The sequence below is a fragment of the Rhinoderma darwinii genome, chromosome 2, assembly GCF_050947455.1.
Source record: "Rhinoderma darwinii isolate aRhiDar2 chromosome 2, aRhiDar2.hap1, whole genome shotgun sequence".
In the NCBI taxonomy this organism is placed as follows: Eukaryota; Metazoa; Chordata; class Amphibia; order Anura; family Rhinodermatidae; genus Rhinoderma; species Rhinoderma darwinii.
In genome coordinates, this window is record NC_134688.1 from 441,147,262 (window position 1) to 441,174,196 (window position 26,935).

At 40.7% G+C, this 26,935-nt stretch overlaps 1 protein-coding gene across 3 annotated transcripts in view; it reads right to left on the minus strand.

The window, feature by feature from the left end:
• The window catches only part of CADM2 (cell adhesion molecule 2), a 1,303,436-nt gene that overhangs the window by 1,240,564 nt on the left and 35,937 nt on the right, over nucleotides 1-26,935 (minus strand). The window lies entirely within an intron of this gene.

Genomic DNA, 26,935 nt, shown 5'->3' on the forward strand with positions numbered 1-26,935 from the left:
GATTCCTATTACTGGTCACATGACACAGCTGAGGACCAGAAAGGAGGAGATAACTCACAAATACAGCCACCAGTAAGAAGATTACCTTCACCACAATTTACATAATGTGCCTCTCTAATGGGCCAGATTATAATTTTTTTGTGGGAGTGCTTCTTTAATGGTTGATCTATATGTAAGGTAGGAGGGGGTATTGAGTCCACTGGCTGCAAATCCTTAAAAAGAGGGATTCAGGATAGTTCTAGATAAATATTTATTTTTCTGCGTATCTTCTGGATACGGGAGAATTGCGGCCCCATTCATTCCTATGGGGCCATACACACGACCATGGTTTCCACGGTCCGTGCATGGCCCAGTTGCCCGGACCGCAGAAAGAACGGCCGTGTTCTGCGGTCCAGGCTCATAGCAAATAATGGCTGCGGCCATGTGCACGGCCCGCGATTTGCGGGCGGCTTGCGGGTGACACTCCGCCCCCGGCCAAAGCGAAAATCACGGCCGTGCACATGGCTACGGTCGTGTGCATGAGGCCTAAGAGTCAAGGTAAAGATTACTACATCTGTACATGATATTTTGACATACACAGTGTATATATATATGTTCATACATTAATCACTCTCAGGACAACCTCAATAAATATTCACTTTCACTCTCTTATTGTATTATAGATACTTGATAGTTATACAGTTTATTTAATTTAAAAAAAATATTTCTGCAAATCTATAATCTATTACAGTCTTTTAAAGAGATTGATAGCTGTAGTAAAATAATAGTGAACAAAGCCACGTGCATGAAGCACCTATGGCAGCACAGCGAGTCCAGACTATTACACTTTTTGGATTATCGGATGCTCAACTAAAAATGTCACTACATACAGATGTAGTAATCCTTATCTAAGCCATTGAAAAAGTCAGTTATAGCTTCTTACTACTGTGTATTTAACACATTAAACGTCAAGTTAACCCCTTGCCGACATATGACGTACACTTACATCATAGCCGTCAAGAAGAAGTGTGGAACGGGCTCACAGGCTGAGTCAGCTCCATACTGAGCGGCTGTCGGCTGTATGTTACAGCCGACACTTCACTGCAATGAGCGAGATCCCACTCGTTTAACTCCTTAGATGCCGCATTCAATAGTGACTACAGCATCTAAGCCATTAGAAAGAGAGGGGTCCCCTCTTATCCACCAGCGATGTGATCGCGGAGTGCCGATGGTTGTCATGGCAGCATGGGGACTATTACAAAAAAGTTAAATAAAAGTATTTTTTTATGTACAACAAAAAAACTAATAAAAAAACAACCTTTTCCCATTTCCCTCTTAAAGCAAAGTAAAAAACAAAACATAATTGGTATCGCCGTGTCGGTAAAAGTCTGAACTATTACATTATAACATTACTTAACCCGCTCAGTGAATGCTGTAAAAAATTTACAATGACAAAAAAAAAGTCTTAGGATATGTTCACACATACAAAAAGAAGTGGCTGAAAATTTTGGAGCGGTTTTCAAAAAACAGCCTTTAATTTCAACACGTTTTTTGAAGCTGAAATTGAAGCTTTTTTTTCCAATTTAAGCTTCTTTTAAGGGGTTTTTTATAGTGTCAATGGGAAATCGCCCCCAAAAATGACTCAAGAAGTGACCTGCTACTTCTTTTTACGAGGCGTTTTTTTAAATTTAGTAGCGTAAAAAGACGCCTCATGTGCACAGCACAATGTACAGGGTGGGCCATTTATATGGATACACCTAAATAAAATGGGAATGGTTGGTGATATTAACTTCCTGTTTGTGGCACATTAGTATATGGGAGGGGGGAAACTTTTCAAGCTGGGTGTTGACCATGGCGGCCATTTTGAAGTCAGCCATTTTGTATCCAACTTTAGTTTTTTTCAATGGGAAGAGGGTCTTGTGACACATCAAACTTATCGAGAATTTCACAAGAAAAACAATGGTGTGCTTGGTTTTAACGTTACTTTATTCTTTCATGAGTTATTTACAAGTTTCTGACCACTTATAAAATGTGTTCAAAGTGCTGCCCATTGTGTTGGATTGTCAATGCAACCCTCTTCTCCCACTCTTCACACACTGATAGCAACACCGCAGAAGAAATGCCTCCCAATCTGACCCCCTTAGACTTTTATCTTTGGGGTCATCTGAAGGCAATTGTCTATGCTGTGAAGATACGAGATGTGCAGCAACTGAAACTACGGATACTGGAAGCCTGTGCTAGCATCTCTTCTGCGGTGTTGCTATCAGTGTGTGAAGAGTGGGAGAAGAGGGTTGCATTGACAATCCAACACAATGGGCAGCACTTTGAACACATTTTATAAGTGGTCAGAAACTTGTAAATAACTCATGAAAGAATAAAGTAACGTTAAAACCAAGCACACCATTGTTTTTCTTGTGAAATTCTCGATAAGTTTTATGTGTCACATGACCCTCTTCCTATTGAAAAAACTAAAGTTGGATACAAAATGGCCGACTTCAAAATGACCTACCATGGTCAACACCCAGCTTGAAAAGTTTCCCCCCTCCCATATACTAATGTGCCACAAACAGGAAGTTAATATCACCAACCATCGCCATTTTATTTAGGTGTATCCATATAAATGGCCCACCCTGTATTTCTCATTAAATCCAATGGAAAGCTGTTTGCGGGCGTTTTGCTAGTGTTTTTCCAGGAGCATTTCAAGGCGTTTACACTTAGAAATACGCCTGAAAAAACTGTGTGTGAATATACGTTAATGTCCCCCAAAATTGTATCTCTAAAAAATACAGCTTGCAGCGCAAAAAATAAGTCATAACACCGCTCAATGGACGGAAAAATAAAAAGTCATGGTTCTCAGAATATTTGTTTTTTTTCCTTGTAAAAGTAGTAACTATTTTTGAAAAAAACAATATAAATTTGGTATCTCCGGAATCGTATTGACCCGCATAATAAAGTTAACATGACGTTTCTACTGCATGGTGAACACCTTAATAACAATGTGCAAAAAAACAACGGAGGAATTTTTTTCCAGTTTAAATGGTACAATAAATGGTGCCATGAAAAACTACAACTCGTCCTGCAAATATCAAACCCTCACACACCTATATCAATAGAAAAATATAAAAAAAGTTATGGCTTTTGGATAAAAATAAAAGGAAAAAACGAAAAATGGCTGCGGCGGGAAGGGGCTAAAGATCGCTACATCTGTATATATTTTTAGGAGAAACAAGGAAAAAAACTCAGCTCTGTTCTAGTATACTGAATGCTGTTGAAGAGAAAATTCATTTAGAATTGGATATGGCAGGAAAACAGCATGCCCATAGCACCAGCTCGATCTGTGTAATGTTAACTGCAGTTCTCACAGAGACATGGAGAGCAGAACACATTATAAATGAAGGAAAGCCCCTGGGCACAGAGGACATTAGCAGGCCATTTTAGCATAATCATGACTTGTCTTACCACACCTTTCTCCTGCCGTCTGCCTGACCTCCCCGCTCCAGCCCCGATTTAGGAGAATTAATCCAGAACACCTGCAGTTGATAAATTGTCTCTGCTTTTCTGGCTCTACTAGAGACATTTGTCTCAGGGATGTGTACACAGCTTATTAAAGGAATATCAATGAACATGAGCAACAACAATATTTTGGCCTTGCTGATCTATGTACAATTGGTCTTTTTGAGTCAGGTTTGGCTCATACAAACAAGAGCAGAGGACTCGTTTAGGGCAAGGCCGCATGGATCGGCACTGACCCAGCTGCGATGCAGCCAACAACCACACCGGCACCATGTTCGGCACGGCTGTGAAATAGCCTGTTAATAGATGCGCATTGTTGCGGGTAAAATGGCCCTTTACCTGCAAAATCGTGCGCCCATTAATTAATACACCCTTTATGGACGTACGATTTTGCAGGTAAAGGGCCGTTTTATGGTAACATCAATGGTACAATACACTTGTTAAAATATTGACCACATAATTTTTTAATCAGAATTTATATCAGAATGTTTCTAGATGTATCTCAAATGTTGCCTCTTTAGGAGGTGCTTTAACCTTTTTATTATTGCTCCTTACTTATTAACCCCTTCAGGACACAACCTGTTTTGGCCTCGTGGACACAGATGATTTTTTCAAATCTGACATGTGCCACTTTATGTGGTAATAACTCTGGAATGCTTTTACCTATCCAAGCGATTCTGAGATTGTTTTCTCGTGACACATTGGACTTTAGGTTAGTGAAAAAATTTGGTCCATAAATTCAATATTTATTTGTGAAAGACTTCAAATTTTAGGGAAATTTGCAAAAATTAGCATTTTTCTAAATTTAAAATGTATTTGCTTGTAAAACAGATAGTAATACCATACAAAATAGTTACTAGTTAACATCCCCCATATGTCTACTTTACGTTTGCATCGTTTTTTTCACGTCCTTTTATTTTTCTAGGATGTTACAAGACTTAGAACTTTAGCAGCAATTTCTCATATTGTCAAGAAAGTTTCAAAAATCCATTTTTTCAAGGACCAGTTCACTTATGAAGTGGCTTTGAGGGCCTTCTATATTAGAAAGTCCCCATAAATCACCCCATTTTGAAAACTGCACCCCTCAAAGTATTCAAAACCACATTCAGAAAGTATTTGAACCCTTTAGGCGTTTCACAGGAATTAAGGCAAAATAGAGTAGAATTTACAAATTTAATTTTTTTTGCCGAAATTCATGTGTAATACAAAAAATTCTGTAACGCAGAAGGTTTTACCAGAGAAATACAACTCAATATTTATCGCCCAGATTCTGCACTTTTTAGAAATATCCAACATGTGGCCCTAGTGCCCTAATGGACTGAAGCACCGGCCTCAGAAGCAAAGGAGCACCTAGAGGATTTTGGGGCCTCCTTTTTTTAGGAATATATTTTAGGCACCATGTCAGGTTTGAAGAGGTCTTGTGGTTCCTAAACAGTCGAAACACCCCAAAAGTGACCCCATTTTGGAAACTACACCCCTCAAGGCATTTTTCTAGGGGTATAGTTAACATTTTGACCTCACAGTTTTTTTTGCAGAATTTAGTGGAATTAGTCTGAAAATCACCTTTTTTTCTGTGGATGATGCTAGGAGCCCGGCTCCCTGCAGTGTGCTCAGTCCGGGAAATGCGGCCGACCTGCAGACCGTATATCACGGACTGAACACGCTTGTGTGAATCCGGCCTTACCCAGTGTATCTGCCATGTGTGAACATGGCATATTAGTTATAACTAGTATAATACAGCCCAGAGATTGGTTTCATTGTCTATCCAAGGCTCTAAAGCCCCATGGACACGACCACAGTGTGCCGGCCGTGTCCCGTCCGTGATCCGTGGAAAGATAGGATACGTCATAGCTTTCCACAGATCGGAGAGTCGGGTCCGTTTTCACGAACCCGATTCAATCGCTATGGTGAATGGGTCTGTGAAAACAATCTGGTGCCACTCGGATGCCGTGAAAAAGGGCCCGAGTGACACTCGGTTGGGTGCAACTGCACCACGGAAGTGTGAGCTTTGGCCTTTGATAAGATTTGAAAGATAGTCAATTATGTCTTAGGCTACATGCACAAGTTGTGTAATTTGATGCATAAAACCCACATGAAAATCGCAGCTAACCACAGGTAATTTCACAGGTAAAATCCGCACTTACTGTGTTTAGTGATAAGCTTTTAGGTGCGGTTTTTAGCTTTTAGGCCGGGTTCCCACGTAGCGTAAACGCTGCGGAATTTCCGCAATGGAATTCCATGCAGAAATTCCACAGCATTTACAGTAGCAGCAAAATGGATGAGATTCAGAAAATCCCATGCCCACAACGCAGGGTAAACGTTAATAAGCTGCCCTGTGGTGCAGAATCTAATTCCGCAGCATGTCAATTTATGCAGCATTTTGAATTCAATGGGGATGCAAATCCCGCAACAGAAAGCCAAGTGTTGCGACTTTTGTGGCGTATTCGTAGAGATTACGCCGCAAAAATCGCAAATACGGAAAACAGAAAAAAAAAATCATACTTACCCAGAATGCCCTCCTCCTTCCTGCAGTGCGGCCTCCTGGGATAACGTTTCATCTCATGTGATCGCTGCAGCCAATCACAGGCTGCAGTGTCACATGGCCTGCAGTCGTAAGAGGCCGGACTACAGGCAGAGAAGGGGGTACGTATGAACGGTTTTCTTCCGGAGCAGAAAATACGTCTAAAGAAACACACCACAATGTGGTGCGATTTTTCAGAAGGAATGTACTGCGGGTTCCAGGTTGGACACGCTGCGTGATTTTTACAAAGCATACCCGACCCGTTCTTATGATCCAGATTTTGTTGACTTTTTTTTTTATAAATCTGTCAGATACAATTCTGCGGCGGAAACGCAATATAAATTGACATGCTGCAGGTTTTAAAATACCCACCACAGGTCAATATATATATGCGGAAAAATTCTGCAACGTGTAGATGAGATTTCATGGAATAAAGTACGTATTACGCTGAAGAATTCGCACGTAATATGCATCGTGTGAATGTTGACTTATATTGATGGTTCTACCACCAGCAGCTAGCTGTAGGAAATCCTTATCACCCAGACCATTATCAACAGTTTGCGGATGGGCTACGCAATGTTTGTGCAGATCTTCATGCCACTCTTAAAATGTTTAACAGATTGCCCAGGATAAAAAAAAAAAAGAAGAAATAATCTGCTTTTTTCCCCAAAAAATATTAAGTTTCAGCCTATTAATGTGAATGAGGATGAGCTGCAATACCAGACACAGCCTATGGACAATAGTGGCGCAGTTTCTGGTAAAAAAAAAAGAAGGTGAATGCGGTTCTTAATGATATTTAGGCCCCATTCACACAAACGTGTTTTTGCGGCCGCAATTCCCCCGAAAATCCACGGGAGAATTGCGGCCCCATTCATTTCTATGGGGCCCTGCACACGACTGTAGTTTTTCCGGTCCGTGCATGGCCCGGGAGCCCGCACCGCAGAAAGAACGAACCTGTCTTATTACGGCCGTGTTCTGCGGCACGGGCTCATTGAAAATAATGGCCGCGGCCATCTGCATGTCCCCCGATTTGCGGGCGGCTCGCGGATGACAGTCCGCAGCCGGCCGACCCGAAAATCACGGCCGTGCACACGGCTACGGTCGTGTGCATGAGCCCTTAAGTAAATATTCCTAAAAAGTGTTTGTATAGAGGTTGCCTTTGTGTCAGGGTGTAAATGTACAATAAGTCAGGTCTCTATAGTACAATACCATGAAACGCTGTAGTAAACAGTAAAACCAGCCATCAAACCTAAACTTCATAATTATCCTCTAGCAGAAATGCTCAGATGTCACGTAGTGTTATACGCATGATAGGAAATACACGTACAGCGCACGTTAAATTGTTCTGTTCACAGTTTTACTATTTTAGACATGTTAAACTACATGAAAAATTCAATACATTCATTTCTATGGCACACTTCCCACACGGTCAAGACACAGCATGCTGCATTTTTACACATTCATTTACACATGCAGTTAGCCACTTAATAAATTGAGTTTGAGTCTGGGGACTGCCTTATAAAACCCTAAATAAACATATGTAGAATTTTTTAGTTCCTTGCATGCTGTTAAGAGACAAAAACAAAGGCTCTACAGACCATCTACACTATGGAACGCCCGTATAGACCTATTATTATACCTGCGTCATGAATAGTATTCATATTCTTTACATAATAATCCCACTAGAGATACACAACTTTCTTTACATCTCTATAAACGTAATCCTTTATTGTTTGTGTGTCTCATTTGTCTGGTGCCAATTTGCAATAGACTTAATAAAAGTTGTATTCCTATCTGATACCTTTATTGCATATTCATAAATGTTGGATAGGTGGGGGTCCAACCTCTGAAAGCCCGACCTACTGAGAGAACAGGGGTCCTTTGACCCTCAATCCACCAGATAAGACGGCCGCATCTCCCCAGACTGAATAGAGAGGTGGCAGCGTATGTGCACGGCTGTGCTAAGACTTAACAGAAGAGACCCATGCACATGCGCTGCCACCTCTTCATTCAGATTGCGACTCTTTCCACTTGGTTCTTTCAACACGAGCGGGGACCATCACCCATCAGTCATTTATAGCATATCCTGTGGATGGGTCATAAATGTTTCAGAAAGGAATACCCCTTTAACCTCTGTTATATAGATAGGGCGGGCAGATCCCCCGGTACCCTGACTGCAGTCTTTGTAAATCTCCTTAAAGCTTTTAATCCCCCCACCCTTGGAATTTGCCGTTAGGGCTCATAGTCAATGGAAATGAAAGAAGATGACATTCTGAAGTTTTACATGGACTACAGTAGGACACCAAGAAGTTTGTATTAGATACAGATGTTTCCACCCTTACCTTTGCTTGAATTTGGTTAAGGACTCCAAATTCTCATGAAAGAAATTCAGTACAATATCGCGACATGCTAGCAAAACCATTGACAGGTTGCAATTCACATCATACCCACTGGGTGGCCACACATAGACACATATAGAATTGTGACAGAGTATTGCACAACCATGTTTTCTTTCAAAGCTGCTCATCTCATGCCACACATCCCAGGTTATGTTGAGATAAGAGAAAAGGTAAGGAAGGACTCATCTGTAATTCTGAGTTAATAGAGTGGGATCCTGTGTTCAGCATCTTCATGTCTTAGTCAAAGTGGAAAGTAGTTACAAAGAGTGTCTCTCTCTGTGGAGGATCTGTCCTGTCCTGCATTAACCAGACAACCCATTGATATGAATAAGAATTAATGTAACGCTTAATTTCTCCAGTGGTGGCGCTGCAGGGGAATTAAAAATGTTCTGCCAGGTTACCCACAGATAAGAGCTGATAGCTAAGAGTCCTAGCGATCTGTTTATTGTGGGGACCCTTCTAACAAACATGTATTAAAGTGGAGAACGCATTTAACCCCTTCCCGACATTTGACGAATCCATACGCCAAAGTCGGGTATGGGAAGTATGGAACGGGCTCGTGGAGTGAACCCGCTCCATACGATGCCGGTGTCGGCTGTTTGTTACAGCCGACACTTCAGAGTAACGAGTGGCATAGGCAGGGCTTAATAGTTGCCTGTCAGAATCACGATATACTGCAATACATTAGTATTGCAGTATATCGTGCAAGCGATCTAACGATCGCTGGTTGAAGTCCCCTAGGGGGACTAATAAAAAAAGTAAAGCCCTCATATCAAATAAGCCCTCATACCACTTAATCGACGGAAAAATAAAAAGTTATGGCTCTCGGAATTTGGTGACACAAAATAAATTTTATTTTTTACACTTAGATTTTTACTTGTAAAAGTAGTAAAATATAGAACAAACAATATATATTTGGTATCGCCGTAATCGTATTGACCCACAGAATAAAGTTAACATGTTGTTTTAATTGCACAGTGAATTCCGTAAAAATTGTGCGAAAAAACAAAATGGAGGGATCGCTGTTTTTTTCATTTTCTACCCCACAAATATATTTTTTGCCCATTTCCTAGTACATTATATGGCAAAATAAATGGTGCTACGAAAAGCTACAACTCGTCCCGCAAAAATCAAGCCCTCATAGTACTATATTGACGGAAAAATAAAGAAGTTATGGCTTTTGGAACGTGGAGAGGAAAAAACGAAAATGAAAATCTGAAAAAGGGCTGCGGCGGGAAGGGGTTAAAGAGGATCTGTCACTAGTTTAGGCTTCATGCCCACTTCAGTTTTTTCCTTCAGGGTGCTATCCATTTTTGTCACTGATAGCACCCTGAACCCATTCATTTCAATCGGCCCATGCACACTTCAGTTATTTAAACGGATCCGTTGTTCAGTTCCGTCAAAAGTAGAGCATGTCCTACTTTGGTCAGTGATTCAGTGACCGTGTGGCCCATAGAAGTCAATGGGTCAGTCAAAAAAATGGATGGCACACAGAAGGCTTCCGTGTGCCGTCCGTTTTTGACTGATCCGTTGCCATAGCAATGGCTGGGTGAGCCAAAGTTCACAGACTACAGTACACATTCATTCCTGAAGATGGATGTGGAGAGACTCATAGCATTGGTGCATGATCACCCAGAACTGTGGGATACGCGGGCAGAATGCTACCACGACCGCTATAAAAAGGACACCGCGTGGGAGGAACTTGCCAAGGAGCTTTTGACGCACAGATGGCAGCAGGGAACTAGTGCCCAGCGTCACAAAATAAGTAAGTAAATGCACACATTTCACTCCAAAAAAACAAAAAAAAAACAAAGCAAGAGTAATCTCAAACTGTTCTCTATGCTCTGAAAGCTACAGAAAACAGCACCAAAAACGTCTTGTAACCTGGTGTTTCCTGGGACATGTGACAAGTTCAAATGAAGTTTACCTTCCGTTTTTTAAACGGGAAAAATGGAAGCCAAACGGAAGCTCAACGTCCGTGTAAAACTGAAACACGGAATGGAAACGGAGTGCACACGGAAGCACGGATCCGTCAAAAACGGCCGATAAAACGGTGATGGAAGTGTGCATGAGGCCTTAGTAATACCCCATCTCCAAGCTAATATAATAGGCGCTGTCACACCGGATAATGCTAGTGAAAATGGTGTCCCAAAAAGTTTATTTTTTTAAAAAAGTTATGAACTTTTTTCTAAATATGTAATTGAGTCTATACTTGACAAATTGGCGTCAACAGCTGTGAAACAACCGGAGATATCATCAGTTGAAAACACAGTCGGGAATGGAAGCTGTATACTATATGATCACGCTGTGTTGGTGGGCAGGGAAGGGGGAGGAGCTGTATGCTGATTGGACAGCGCCATACAGAAAACATTACACCGCCTAGAGTGAAAAGTGAAAGTCACCTCCTATTTTGCTATTAGAGCCACATTATCATATTTAGAAAAATGCTCATAACTTTGCAAATAGAAAACGTTTCTGAAGAAAAAATGTACACTGTAGTTATCAGCATCATAGCGCCTATTAGACTAGTTAGGACATTATGAATTAATAAACTAGTGACAGATCCTCTTTAAGGCATTGTTCACACAACAGGTTTTCCCAGTGGTAAAATCAGACTTGTTTTTGGACTATATTTCGTGGCCGAAATCTAAGGCTGACCCTCGGATTTCTGCCGCGGTTTTACAGTTTACAGCCGCATTTTTCGCACACAGATTACCCTCATTCAATGAGGATAATCGGTTTATAGTCTACAATGCTGTTTTGGCATCGGAATAAGCTGTGGAAACCGTGTCAAGAAGTGACATGTCCCTTCTTTTTTTTAGCATGGCAGTTTGCAATTCCGCCTCCTAAAAATTATGCCCTATCTAAATAATGTGTCGGTTTCCCATTGACATCAATGGTAGCCTTGTTACCGACTGAATTTACGCTGATTCCGACGCGGAAAACGTGTCGGAATTAGCGTAAAATTCAATCTTGTGAACAGGGCCTAATGAAATATATGCACGTCTGAACATGCCCTAAATGTTTGTGTGTGATCATTGCAAAAAATCTGAATGATAGAGTAACAATATATTTTGTCTACCTGCTGATAGTAACTGTTATTCCATGAAAACCCTCATTTATAGAGAATGATGTGTGATCAATACAGTAACACCGGATGTTTGGCTGATCGTTACAGGACTGATTTGCTCTTCTTCATATGCGATTATCCAGCAATACCAGGAGATGGACAAATCCAGACTGTTAAGTCACAACTTAACAACATCTTAGCATTATAAATTAATTATTGCCAACCTGGCTCTGCGCTCTCGTGAGAGGGGCTTACACGGACATCTTCCAAGATTCAATTTTCTGTCAAGATTTAGAAATAATTTATGTAAAAATCCAGTGTTTGTACTTAAAGCATGAAGAATGCTCTCAAGTGTAACAATAGCAATTAAACTGTGATGCATTGTTTTAGGTGGTTAGAACGTCTTACAGGACCATTGCCCTTAAAGGCTACGTACGCCTTTAACATCTTTTTTTGTATTTTTGATAAAAATGTTCATCAGTCTGTTTTGTGCAACTTCCTTTTAAATTAAAAATTATTTTAACTTTTTGAGATACAGTGGCTTTGTATCCTGTATACAGAGCAGCAACCTGAATCTGACGGGTTCAGTGTCTGACGGGTTCAGCGTCAGCAGGTCCTGCCTGTCCCTGACACGCAGGATCCACCTGTAATCTATCACGTCGAAGGTATGAACTTGGATGTGATCGATAACAGGTGGATCCTTCGTGTCAGGGACACGCAGGACCGCTGACACTGACCCAGTCGGTCCTGCTGCCTGAGGGATTCAGGTCTCAGCACTAGATACAGGATACAAAGCAGCTGTATCTCAAAAAGTAAATAATAATTTGTAATAAAATGTAATTAGAAAGTTGCACCATACACATTGATAGACATACACTTTTATTTAAAAACAAATAAAAACGATTTGAAAGGTGTACAAACCGTAGCCTTTAACCCCTTAATGACCGCCGATAAGCCTTTTTATGGCGGTCATTAATGGGCTTTATTCTACAGCGCCGCTATTCCACGGCGCTGCATTAGAATAAAGTAAACAGAGCAGGGAGCCGTGGGGGCGTCCCTGCTCTGCCGGGTGAGATCGATATTAGTATCGATCTCAGCCGTTTAACCACTCAGATGCGGTGCACAATAGCGTGCACCGCATCTGAGTGGTTTTTGGAGAGAGGGAGGGAGCTCCCTCTCATCCCACTGACACCCGGCGATAAAATTGACGAGTGTCTTTGTCTCCGATGGCAGCCGGGGGCCTAATAAAGGCCCCCAGGTCTGCCTGTGGTGAATGCCTGCTAGGACAGGCAGTAATACACTGCAATACAAAAGTATTGCAGTGTATTATAATAGCGATCGGAGGATCGCATAGTGAAGTCCCCTAGTGGGACTAGTATAAAAGTTAAAAAAAAAAAGTTGAATAAAAAGTTAATTTAAAAAAATGTGAAAAAAAAATGAAAAACCCACTTTTTCCCCTTACAAACTGCTTTACTATTAAAAAAAAACACAATAAAGCAGAAAAGTTGCACATATTTGGTATCGCCACGTCAGTAACGACCCCGACTATAAATCTATGACACTATTTAACCAGCACTGTGAACGCCGTAAAAAATAAAATAAAAAACTATGGAAGAATTGCTGTTTTCTGTTAATCCTGACTTTAAAAAAATTTGATAAAAAGTGATCAAAAAGTCACATCTACTCTCAAATGGTACCAATAAAAACTACAAGTCGTCCCGCAAAAAAACAAGACCTTATACAGCTATGTCGACGCAAAAATAAAAAAGTTATAGCTCTTCGAATGTGACAATGGAAAAATGTAAAAAATGGTTTGGGCCATTAGGGCCCAGAATGCAAGCAGGGGGAAGGGGTTAATACTGTGTCTAGAATGTTGTAAATATGCATTGTGAAGTCTTTTCACACCTATAGAAAAAACTGAACTTCTATGTATGGGATGCCTAGGCCATGGCAGGGAGTCACCGGCAGCAATGTTGTATCCGGTGTTCATCCAATCATAGAAGTCTGTATACCAATCTTTAGGGGAAAAATATAATCGTTGTTTCTGAATTGGATAAGCAATGCTCCTGTGCCTAGATATTGATGTTAAATACTTGCCATAGCGCCCCCTGGTGTACTTTTGATTCCTTCTCAGAACATCCACCTTATGTGTCCAGTGTTGATGGTCACACATGCTCAGTAGCTCAGTCCCACTGCTCAGCTTCTCTTGTACATGGGTGATGGAGTAATTCCTGCTATTGTGCAGCCAATAAGAATCATCACACCAGAAGCAGCTTCTTCTCACAAGCAATGGACACATTAGGTGGACGTTCTGAGAGGGAATGAAAAAAACACCAGGGGGCGCCATAACAAGTATTTAAAAGCAATATATACACAAATTGTTGCATTTTGTAAAAATGATTCTAATTGAGAAATTGTTGTTTTGCTGATCCTACAGAGAAATGGAACATTTATTTGAGGGACAACCCTTTTGAGTACTATCACCTGCTGGTATTGTGGATCTTACCTCTATGTTGCCACCAGAATACTGTGAACAAGCAGACAAGCTGCTGTAGGCCGATGTTATTATGTTTATATATTTATCTAATGTGAAAATCTACGGCATCTACATAGTAAGTCCCGAAGCAAAGTTTGTGTGAAAATACAATGGATTATTAGTGAGGACGTCTTGGGAACTTTGGAAATGACTATACTTAACATAAAAGGCAACTGTCTTTGCCATGTGAAGATGGGTTCTTTTTAAAGACATAAAAGAATGAAACTATTGTTGATCTACACTGAAGCTTTGTGTGACGGCTGGCAGTAGTAGTTCAATGCTTGCTTGAGGGAAAGGAAATATTGTTAATGTCTAGACAGAGTTTACTGAGGAAATTCTGAGCTTAAAAATGAGTAGAAATTGAAAATACTCTGAATAAAGTTCATATTAGAAAATAAGCCCAATTTAATGTTACATTATCTCCTCATTACTTCTACTATAAACTATATTACTTGTTAAAGGGGTTTTCCATAATACCCTATTAGGGCATATGGATGTCATAGAGGGGGGTAACTCACTACTGGTGGACCCGGCCCATCTATTTATATTGGTTGGATGTTCATTTGAATGGCCAGCAAGTACAGGCTGGACACAGGCCAAAGGACATAGGGGTAGGCCGACATGACCAGAGGTGTAGGTATGCAAGGGTTAATGAATCAGGAGAGGAGTAGGAGATAGGTGGGGAAGGGGGAATAATAGGACGAGGCATAGGTAAATAAGGGGTGGCAGGGTTGTTCAGCACCATTACATAGGTCAGACAGTGTTCGGAGTTGTCCCTCCCTCTTTTTTGTGTTCTTGCATGTCTATTCGGATGTTTTTTGCTGTTTTGCTCATTGTTTTTTCTCCCTTTTTAGCAGGTATGTTGATGCTGGGAATCAAGTGATGCGGAGTCGTAGCAGTGTGTTTACGGATTGGGGGTCTTTGGAGTTGGTGATAAAGTGTGGGGGGGATTCATCGTGGGTATAGTCCCTCCCGAATTAGAGAATTGATCAGTGGTCTGGCTCAATTTGGGCTTCTACTGGGTGGTGTCCCGGGGAGTTGTTGCACTTATGGATAGCTAATTGAAGTCTATGACGGCACCCCTGAGACTTTCGGGAGATGGCTGGGGTTAAAATACTATGAAGATGGGCAGTTTGGCGCCAGATTTTTGGTGCTCCAAGGACTCCCCTTTCCTCGTTATTTTCTATGTAAATTGTTTATTGTTATTTATGTTTGTCAATAAAATGGCTCCTGTGGCCAAGATTTATCCAATCTAATGTGTCAGTGTGTTTTATTGGCTGGGTAAATTAAGAGGTCTGACCACTTTGGGGGTAAGAGGGAAGGTCATAATTTTCCCTAGACGCAACGAACTCTACAATCTCAGCGTCATGTAATTCTATGTAGGAAATAGTTTCCCCAAGGAATATATATGGATCGTTGGGGATTTCTGAAGCCGGACACACAACGATCAGCTAATCGCCAGGCTGGTTTAAATTGTAAATGGGGTAGCCATTTTTAATCCTTTGAAAAAACATCACAAGTAGGCCTATGTTGAATCACAGGCTGCCAGCCATATATACCCGTCAGACCTATATGTCTTGTGCTGTATGATGCGTCATTTAGCATTGTGCGGATCCATCTGTCCTTCTCTAAACGTATCAATTCTAATCAACAAGAAAAGCTAAAAAGAAGTAGTACTGTGAAATGGGCCTGGACTCATAACATAGATAAAGTAATGACCTTACCGCTTTCCTCCCTAGTGTTAGGATATGTTCACATAGAGGAATTTTGCGGCGGAATCCAAAATTCTGCCTCCTATTAATTTCAATGAGAGTCGGACGCTTTTTTCCCCCTGCCAGATTTTAGGGCGGATTGAAGTCAATGGGAGGGGGGAATCTTCCTGTAGTCGGCAGTAATAGTTTTACGGTGGGACCCGCCACGCAAAATCCACCGTGTGAACTAGCCCAGACGGTGTTCCCCATATTTCCTATTGTAAACAGAAAATCATGTGACAACTTAGCTCCACCCAGTGTGGGAAAGATTTATTACATGGCACCTGGAAATAATGTATCTTGGTATCTTGGTATCAAATTCAAATCTAATAAAAATAAGGTGTTTTTTATTGTTCGATCGTCATTGCTATTATTTAAAGGGGTCATCAGTGTAACATTATATAAGAAGTGACGTTTTCCTTAAAGAGGTACACACCGTATATATGCAGTATTTATCTTTTAATGGCTTTCTTTCAAAAGAAGACATATAATAAATCACACAAACAAAACCACATTTCCTGCAATCAAATTTTTTTTTATGCTAAAAAGCAGAGAATGTCCTTAACCAATTTGCAGTTAGCACTCCAGTCACATATATTACATCAATCAATTGCAGCAAATTATGAGGTTAAGTTGACAGTAATGAATTCCATGTTGTGTCTGCTCATGTTAATGCACTTACAGTTCTTTCTGTAACAAACGAGAAACTCTGCCAAATCTCTAACCCCCACCACACCAACACTCCCTATGGACACAACTTAATTTTATGTGACATTGGCAGCCTATGTGACACCAAAGGCATTTATATAAAGTGTGAACTGGTGCACGCCAAGTACTGGAGGTGAAGGGGATGTAATATGCCCTGTGTATTTTTACGGCTCTTGATATAAGATGTCCATGACACGAGGCCATCATGTGCCTTAAAGTGGTAGATGATTTTTTTTTTCAAAGCCCTCTGTGTGTCTTTAGTCTGGGAAAGAAGACTATACATCTTGGCCTGTCATTTTATTAATTTCAATTTTGTTTGAGCAACAGAATTATTGAGACTAAAAGACTTTTGCCTCTTGGTAGTCTGTATGATGGATTGCAGCGTCACATTTTTGGGGTCTGACTCTCAGGCTTTATAATAGCTATTCTCACTGGGAACGTACAGATGAGGAGGTCTGCGGCGCACTAGAACTGGCTGATCAGTGAAAGCAAAGCTGCGCTGCCCTGTCTGTTTTAGAAGGAGCGCTCCTCTTAGGTCATTTGTCACATCGTTTGGGCTGGAGACTGGATGTGAAAATGCACTTCAAACCAACGGCTATTGTAAAGCGTTAGAAAGAAAATAAAAAGAATAAAAGAATTTGTTCTCAGTGCTAAGGCCCTAATACTTCCAAACCAGTGGGTGCCCGCGCTTCCTGGAGGACCATTAAAATGAAGTGCACCAAACACACAGTATTGAGACCCTAAATACAACCAGTGTGAACAGAGCCTAATATTTATAGGGTAGGACATAAGAGATGTGGGAAGTAAAATTGCTACATAAGCATAACTATTAATCTCAGCTAGACGTTGCAGAATTTTTCCGTGAATAAATTGCCATGTGCTGCGTATTTCATAATCTGCTGAATGTCAATTTATCTTGTTTCTGAGTTCATGAAAGTAAATGCATCAAAGTCCGCAGCATAAAATCGTACCTATTTCCATATCAAAATGTAAAAATGACACCTGAAAACGCATTAAAATAATCCACAATATTAAGTGCGGATTTTACCTGCAGAATTACCTGCGGTTTTGATGTTGATTTTCCGCATCAAATTACGCAACGTGTGCATGTAGCCTGATTCTTGAAGCATAAATATACTTTTTTTTTTGTTATTTCATCCTTGATTTTCATATAAATATAGATTTTTTTTCTAAAAACCTATACCACAGTTAGGGTCAGTCCACACTAAGTTTTTGAGCGCTGATATTGACACAAAAACTGCGGAGTCAGCGCCAAAAAAACTGCCGAAATCGTCCCCTATTGATTTGAATGGCAGGTAGGTGTTTTTTTTCCCCAGGCAACTTCTGACCGCTTGCCGAGGTTTCCGCCTCTGACCTCTCATTGAAACTAATGGGAGGCAGAAAAAACCTGCGGCGCTGGTTTCTGAGCATTTTTCACTGCGTGGTACTTGCATTAGCTTCAATTGGTGCGGGCAAAAACACAGCAAAAAACGTGAAAAAATACGTGCAGGCAGTTTAAAATCTGCCTCCAAACTCCTGAAGGAATTCGTAAGCAGATTTTTTTCTGCCTGCAAAAAAAATCTCAGTGTGAACAGGACCTTATAGGTCAAATAATCACAATTACCACTTATTTTTTTGAGTTGTCACAGGATGTTCAGTTATAAGCTTGCAAAATTATAAGTCATAACCTATTGGTACATCTCAAGCCCGGTTTAAATCAAGCTGGGGCTATACGTCGGAGGTAAATTACAGGAGTATTCCCGATGTAAACCTCCAACGTTGCCACTGTAAAAGTCAGTCATTGGCCACAATGTTAACAAAATGTATACTGTACGGTATATGCTTCTTTGCAGTGGCCCACTGTATAGGAAAGAGCAGTCTGCTGAGCTTTCCTATACAGTAATAAAAAAAGGTATGTCGACGCGTACAACCCTGACAGAGGCCCAAAGATCACTCTTTATACCTCTGTCGGGTAAATGGGGGTCTAGCATATTAACTAAACATGAACACAGCCTTAATAGCTATTTTCTGAAATTGACCTTCGGTATCATAAGAGGATCAGACTGCTGTTTTTGCCCATACCCATACTTTACACTGCAGCTCTACTTGTTCATTTTGGCTGCTGTGCATAAACCCAAACCAACCATAATCTACCCAAGAAATCATTGCATGGAAAGCAGAATTTCCATTAGAGCAATGATAGATCATAAACTACAAGCAAGTGTGTGAGAACATGATGATTATCTTAAAACATTTATCTTATTCTACTCATCCAGGCCCGGACCAAGTTATTTAAATCATTCTAGGACTATAAGGGTATGTGCACACACACTAATTACGTCCGTAATTGACGGATGTATTTCGACCGTAAGTACCGGACCGAACACAGTGCAGGGAGCCGGGCTCCTAGCATCATACTTATGTACGATGCTAGGAGTCCCTGCCTCGCTGCAGGACAACTGTCCCGTACTGAAAACATGATTACAGTACGGGACAGTTGTCCTGCAGCGAGGCAGGGACACCTAGCGTCGTACATAAGTATGATGATAGGAGCCCGGCTCCCTGCACTGTGTTCGGTCCGGTACTTGCGGCCGAAATACGTCCGTCAATTATGGACGTAATTAGTGTGTGTGCACATACCCTTCAAGTGACAACTGCATGATTAGTCATTTTATCAAGGTTTAGTAACTTTTACATATACTATATCTGTGAATGTTTTTTTATAGATCCTTTAAATGCGACATCCTCTATATTTAGTGTAGGGGCCCTTTAATTCCTACTACAAGGATTTGGATTGGACAATACACAGTTAAGGGTATGTTCACACGCTAGCTGTCATTTACGGCTGAAATGACAGCCTGTTTTCAGAAGAAAACAGCTGTGTCGTTTCAGCCGTAAATGCTCCTCCTTGTAATATACGAGGCGTCTGTGACGCTCGTATATCTTGAGCTGCTCTTCATTGAGTTAAATGAAGAACGGCTCAAATTACGTGGCAAAGAAGTGCCCTGCACTTCTTTGCCGAGGCAGTCAATTTACGCGTCGTCGTTTGACAGCTGTCAAACGACGACGCGTAAATTACAGGTCGTCTGCACAATACGTCGGCAAACCCATTCAAATGAATAGGCAGATGTTTGCCGACGTATTGTAGCCCTATTTTCAGACGTAAAGCGAGGCATAATACGCCTCGTTTACGTCTGAAAATAGGTCGTGTGAACCCAGCCTAAAGGGGTACATGATGAGCTTAGCAGAGACCCACCGTTACTAACCTAACACAATGAAACGCTGTATTCTGCTTTACTTCAGTCTCTCCTTCAACAACCTTTGTCTCGTTTGAGAACAACAAGTTCCCTTCTCTTCTACCATTTCCTTTTTCTTCCTTACATTTCCTTGACTTGTATGATATAACTGGACAACCTGTAAACAAGGTGAGACAATAGCAGCGCTGTGTGACTACAAGAGCTGATTCTTGTACAGGGATGTAACAATGTGCCAGCAATGACTTAAAACTCCCACACCACAAGATGCGGAGCTCTATCTGCGCTAAGAAGATTATGGAATCAGGACCTCCTAGTGATTCTGTTTTTCCCATACTTCAGTTTACCTAATGACAGATAAATCATGGCCTTGGAGGCTTGTATGATTTATTTTTCAGCCTTATATTTTGGGATCACAGTCTGAATTTCTATAAATGGTTTTACAAGAAAGATTAAAGTATATCTATTACAGTCCAATATCTGTGTTTAAATAAAATAAATCTAATTAGTCTTTACAACATTTGCAGAGAGACAGGGAGGCAGTAGTATATCTACAGGAAGAGACATATAGGTGGTAGTATATCTACCTACATTACTTAGAGGGAGAGCCAGGTAGGCAGTACCATCTGTGCCTACTTTATTTACAGGGAGAGACATAGGAAGTAGTACTAGCTGTATCTACTTCATTTACAGGGAGAGACAGGGAAACAGGATTCATTAAAAGGAAAAAGACAGGGAGGCAGTAGTATCTGTGCCTACATGATTTACAGGGAGAGACAGGAGGAACAGTATTATCTGAACTTATGTCATTTGAAGGGATGGACAGGGGAAGCAGTACTATCTGTACCTACGTCATATACAGGGAGAGACAGGGAGGCAGTACTATCTGTACCTATGTCATTTACAGGGAGAGACCGGGAAGCAGTACTATCTGTACCTACGTCATTTATAGGGAGAGCCTTAGAAGCAGTACTATCTGTATCTACGTCATTTATAGGTAGAGCCTTGGAAGCAGTACTATCTGTATCTACGTCATTTATAAGGAGAGCCTTGGAAGCAGTACTATCTGTATCTACGTCATTTATAGGGAGAGCCTTGGAAGCAGTACTGTCTGTATCTACATAATTTACAGGGAAGAACAGGGAGAATGTGCTATCTGTGTCTGCATCGTTTAGATGGGGGAGACAGGGAAGCAATACAATCTGTATATACATAAGTTATAGGGAGAGACAGGTGAACAGAGCAGTCTATGTCTACATATCTTACATGGAAGTACAGGGAGGCAGTAATATCTGTGCCTACATCATTTACAAGGAGAGACAGGGAGGTAGCAATGCCTGTACCTAGATTTTTGTAGCCAAAAGGATGTACTGTTCTCCATGGTGACCAACATACTACCTAGACATAGAGATTGTGGTCACTTTACTGTAACCAGGCCTGTTGCTATACAAGACCCCCCCCCCCATTAATAGAACATTTGCTGCATTTTTTTCTATATGCAGTTTTCCATATACACAGAAGCCATCCCTGTGACTAATTGATAACTCTGCTCCAATAACTAATAATTTTGGACACAATAAACTTGTTCCAATGAAATGTATGTTCTCATATTAGAAATGCTGAGCAAAGGCTAATATAGGTGAAATAAAGGTTATGATTTGATTTAGGAGTCTGTATTTGCCTTTAACGTTGCTATTAACCAAAGTTGAGCTGCAAATTTCCTTAATGTGCTTCAAATAAATGTCACTGTTATGACATTTACAATCTTTATCCATTCAGCCAGTTTTCTCATTGCTCATTAATTCGAGAACATATTCTTCAAATCAGAAGTGTCAGTCTTTAACTTAGATAGATATGAAATGGATAGATATGAAATGGATAGATAGATAAGAAATAGATATGAAATAGATGGAACTTAAGCTTATGCATAAATCTGCTGTAAAGGACCGTAAACCAGTTCAGTGGTGTTGTTGGGTACTCTCGCAGTCCTATTAGATGCCCATTAAGGCTTGAAGTGTGGGACAGCGTAGGGACCCACCTTATAGAGGTTGCCTTGTCGTGGCAGGTGGGCTCACACAATTTGATCAAAATGTGCAGTACGAACCTCACTATTGTAAGCAGATTCGGCAGTAATGCATATTTATTTATTTATTTGTAGTGTTTAGGTGGCATTAGTGTTCGCAGAGTGCTGTCACAATTTTTGGATATTGTATTAGATAGATAGATATGAAATACACAGATACTTAATAAGCTTATGCATGAATCTGCTGTAACGCACCGTAAACCAGTTCAGTGGTGTTGTTGGGTACTCTCACAATCCTATTAGATGCCCATAGAGACTTGAAGCTTGGGATTGCTGAATGTTGGGGGGGGGGGGGGGGGTGATACTTTAGGAGAAAAGCCTTAGGGCACATTCAGACGTGGCGGAATTGCTGTTGAATTCCACTGTGGACGGTCCGCAGTGGAATTCTGCAGCAGCCGTTTTTTACATTTGTTTCTATACATTTTTAGGAAACTTAGTTCAGACGTTGCGGATAATAACTGTGCGGAATTTGGCTGCGGTGCAGAATTTTCCCTCCGCAGCATGCACTGTCTGTTGCGGAGGAGCAGCGGAATTTCACTGCGGATTTCAGCATTTGCATTGCAAAGGCTAAAATCTGCAGCAAGTCTGCTGTGATATCCACAACGTCTGAATTACCTGTCATATATGAAAATGTTGCTGCAAATTCACAAAGAATCTGCAGCAACATTTTCAGTGGACAAACTCCCGCCATATCTGAACATGACCTTATAAGTCACTAGCTCTCTTCCATTGAGTGTTGCATTGCAGCAACATTGATTGAAGGAGTGCCAGTCTGTTCTCCCACAGAGATGGACAACTGTATTGTTTTTGAGGCAATGTTCCTTGCAAAAATGTTTTTGTAATTTTTCCTCATTGACCAAAATGGGAAAAAAGCATCAAATACAAAAAACTAAATTATATAAATACTGCGGCTGTGAGATGTGATACATCACCCAGATTGTAGTTCTCCATAAAAGCAATTTAGGAAACATCATGTGACCAGTCACATGATCGCCGGGAGCAATAGAACAGCTCTTTGTATATTAGAACAGACAAGACAGAAGTGGTGAAGCCTGTGCTGTAGATATACTACGAAGACAGAAGTGGTGAAGCCTGTGCTGTAGAAATACTATGGCGACGGCTTTAAGGACCTGGACTGCCGTTTATATATGGTGGGCGGTCCTGAACCAGAAAAACAAGTAACATCAAGTGCATTTTTTTTTATCCAGTTATCGCCGTGGTCAACATACAGTTAAAGTTTAACTATATCCAAATGTAAAAACCAGCTGTGAGAAACGTAACAAGAACGGGAATATTCAGTTCTCTGCCGCTGAAGACATAAAAATGTCCAATGTTGTTGAGCATTAAAATCTCCTCTGTCGGTCTCCTGAAGCTAAATTATCCTTTGTTTCAAATGTCACTATATACAGTTTCATATTTTTTCTATTTCATATTGAGTCACAACCTCTAATAGAAGTTTATAACAACAGTAAAAATATAATGCCAATTTACCATTAAAGCAAAAGGCTGAAATGGCAGCAGGAAAGAAAATCAGATTACGGCGCTCCTCGCTGGTAATGTCAGCTGTTAGATAACACACATAGCACAACAAAACCCATTTCAGTTTTTTTCCATTACTGATGACAGCATTGGATTTTATTAACTCGAGATATTGATCAATATTTCACCAACGCTGCTTTATATTATGTATAGTACAGTGTGTGTCTTGTAGCTATGACCGTAGGTGTCATCTTTGAATCATTCAGACATAAAAGCCATTGTCTGCTTGAGACAACCTCTTCCTATATGTCCTATTAAGGACCTTTATACGGGGCGATTATCGTGGACAACATCGTAGCAAATGTTCGCAATCATTGGCCAGTGTAAATATGATCTGCGATTACACAATCAGCGAGAAATAGTTTGTCACTGATCAAATCTTTTATGATGACCTAAAAATGATGGTTTGCTGGCGGTATATCCGTCGTGTATATATGGCCCTGCTAGTCGATAGCAGACGAGGCAAGAAGTGTGGAAATGAATGAAAAGTGCATGTTCAAGGCAGGAAAGTCTAGCGACTGAAATTCTGAAAATACATGCGATTATTGTTATTTATCAATACATGTCTCTCGAACATTAACGACATATCGTTATCGCATATTGCAACTTTTGGCCGATTTGCGCCGCCCTCGCCACTTTTGTGGAAAGGGGGTGTGGTTTCACAAAAGTTGGCGTGCCATAGCGGCCCGACAAATTTTATATCATTTATAAATTATAGTGGAAATCTACGCCAGCTCTCGGCGGGCGTAGATTTCACTCTGTGGAGCGTACCAAGGTAGAGGCCTCGTACCTTGCCCCCTCCCCATCTGCTAACATCACATAATTAAATACAATACAAAAAAAGAAAATTAATGCTCACCTCAGAGCTCCCCTTTTTCCCATTGGGTCCCCTCAGCATGGTAAGGCTCATACAACGTAATGATGCCGGGCAGCATCAGGATGTTGTATGTGACGCAGAACTGACGACGGGGGGGGGGGGGGATGGATGGCGCATGGCTGGCCAAAAGACGCCACACATTTATTAAGATGTGTTTGCCTTTTAATACTACATATTCCCGTCAGGAGCGGGTTTTTTTATTTTTATTTAAAGGGATTGTTTTGGTGAGACACTCCCTTTAAGCCAAGAGGCACTTGTATTAAAAATAATAATAATAATAATAATAATAAAAATAATAAATGTGCTACCTACAGTGGAACTCGAAGCTCAACACTGGAACCTGGATAAGCCATAATTATTATTCAATTTTGTAGGAACAATTTTTTGCAAGGAACGACATTGAACTTTACGTCTATCTACCATAGTTCCCTCTAAAAAGGAAAAAAAATGCATCAGTTATTGCAATCTGATCTTCTAAAATACTGCACGTTCGCAACGCCTGTGTGAACAGAGCCGTACTTTCCTATTAACTGTATTAATCTATTCCATCCTAATTTTGTCGAAATTTCAGTATTTAGTATTCAATAGAAGTGCGGTCTTCTCTGCTATTCAAAAATCTCTCATCTGGTGATGACATTTTATCATGAAAGGTATTAATGTTTATCTTTTACATCAGACTTCACATTATCTGGAATAAAAGATACTATGCTGGTAGTGGAGTGAAAACTAGGTCACTGTGCTATTTTCTGCGTTGCAGTACTTAGGATAAGTGTCTAAACAAGAAACGTGGATATGGGATAATTTGGCCTTCAGAATTTTTTGCAGCTGTCACACATAAGTTGACTGAGCTGTAAGGCACATAACTGCAGAACAAATAAGCGTGGAGACGTTCTACGAAATAACGGTTTCATAGAAGTACTGTAAACAAAGCTACAGGATCAGGATTTCACAGATTGAAGAAGGTGGCACCATCGCTATTCATTTACTGTATGCTCTATTCATGTAATTGGAGCGTACTTATCTCTTATGTACTATTGGTTATTAATAAAGCGCCGCCATATTCTGTAGCGCTGTAACGGTATGGTCACATGGTCAGGATTTGCCCTAGGCAAATCTGCTGCGGATTTTGAAGATAATTTACGGCAGAAATCTGCAGCTGATACTTGGGTTTATGCAAATTTTCAGATGAATTTGCTCCATTGTAAGATTTTTTTTTGAGACTTATGAACGGGGCATAAAATATTGGTGGAATTCTAGCGGATTCTGTCAGAAAATAAAAAAATAAATAAAAAAAAAGAAGAGAAGATGAACCTTAATAATTAACTTACCCATCATATTAAAAAAATACAGGTCACACACAAGCAGCCCCTGGGATTTTTTACTACCTCCCAGTTTGCAAATGTGATGTAGTGTAATGTATACATGTGTATTGACTAACCTGGTGCTGTATGTCACAGAACAACGCCATGGGGGTCACGTGGTCTTCACTCGGACTCCCTGTATCCTACAGCATCTGCCATAGGAACCGGAAGTAAGGCTCTCAATGCAGGTATTTGAAAACCTTGATGCATGTCTCATAGTCTTGCATTGAGAGACTAAGGGTGAAGAAAGAAAAAAAGAAAAAGCTGAATATTTCAGGGCGCAGAAGGTGATGTAATCACTCCATCACCATGTATGTACGGTGTGAAACGGTAAGAAGCGAAGTCCAATGGTGATCAAAAATTATTTGCACAGTTAAAACAACGCGTTTCGAGGGCAAACCGGCCTCTTCATCCGGTTAGGTACAACGATCATTTGGACCTCGCTTCTTACCGTTTCACACCGTACCTACATGGTGACGGAGTGATTACATCACGGCTATGCCCTCGAAAATTCAGCTTTTTCTTTCTTTCTTCACCTCTAGTATATATCGGGACCGCATTTGCTCTCGGATCGGCACTTGGGCTGCAACCTTATCAAAACTTCCATTTCGGTGGACCACTGGATCATGCTCTATTGTAGGTTATGCTCCTAGCATAACTATACCAGGTCAGCATATTTGACCACAGTTGCCAACCCCTACTGGTTCATGCACTACGTGCACTGTGCTGTTCTTTTTTGCTTTTCTTGTTTGTGCATTGAGAGACTGACCTCCGGTTTCTACAGTAGACGCTGTAGGATTTGAGTTGTCAGTGTACAGATCATGTGACCCCACGACGGCACGGTACAGAGTGGCATCTCGTGAAATACAGAAACAGGTAAGTCAATGGGAAGATGATCCAGGGATTTATTCTGATTTCCATATTTGGACTCGGGGGAGGAATTTTTCCCCTAATCAGGCAATTGACATCTGCCTCATGGGGGTTTTTTGCCTTCCTTTGGATTAACATCGTAGGATTATAGGTTAGACTTGAAGTTTCTGTGTCTTTTTCCTACCTTAATAACTATGTAAATATGTAATACACGCATTTATATTACACTACACGCAAATGAGGGTGTCTAGAAAAAAAAAAAAAGAGAGTGCCTTTTTAAAGAAACTGTCTAGGATTAGAAAAAGGGGCTGTTTTTTCCCAGAAACTAGATCACTCTTATCGAAGGGATATCTGGTATTGTATTTAAGTGAATAGGGCTGAGCTGCAATACCAGACACAACCCATAGCCAAGAGTGACACAACCCATAACTAAGAGTGGCACTTCAAGAAAAACAAAAACAAAACTAGACACTG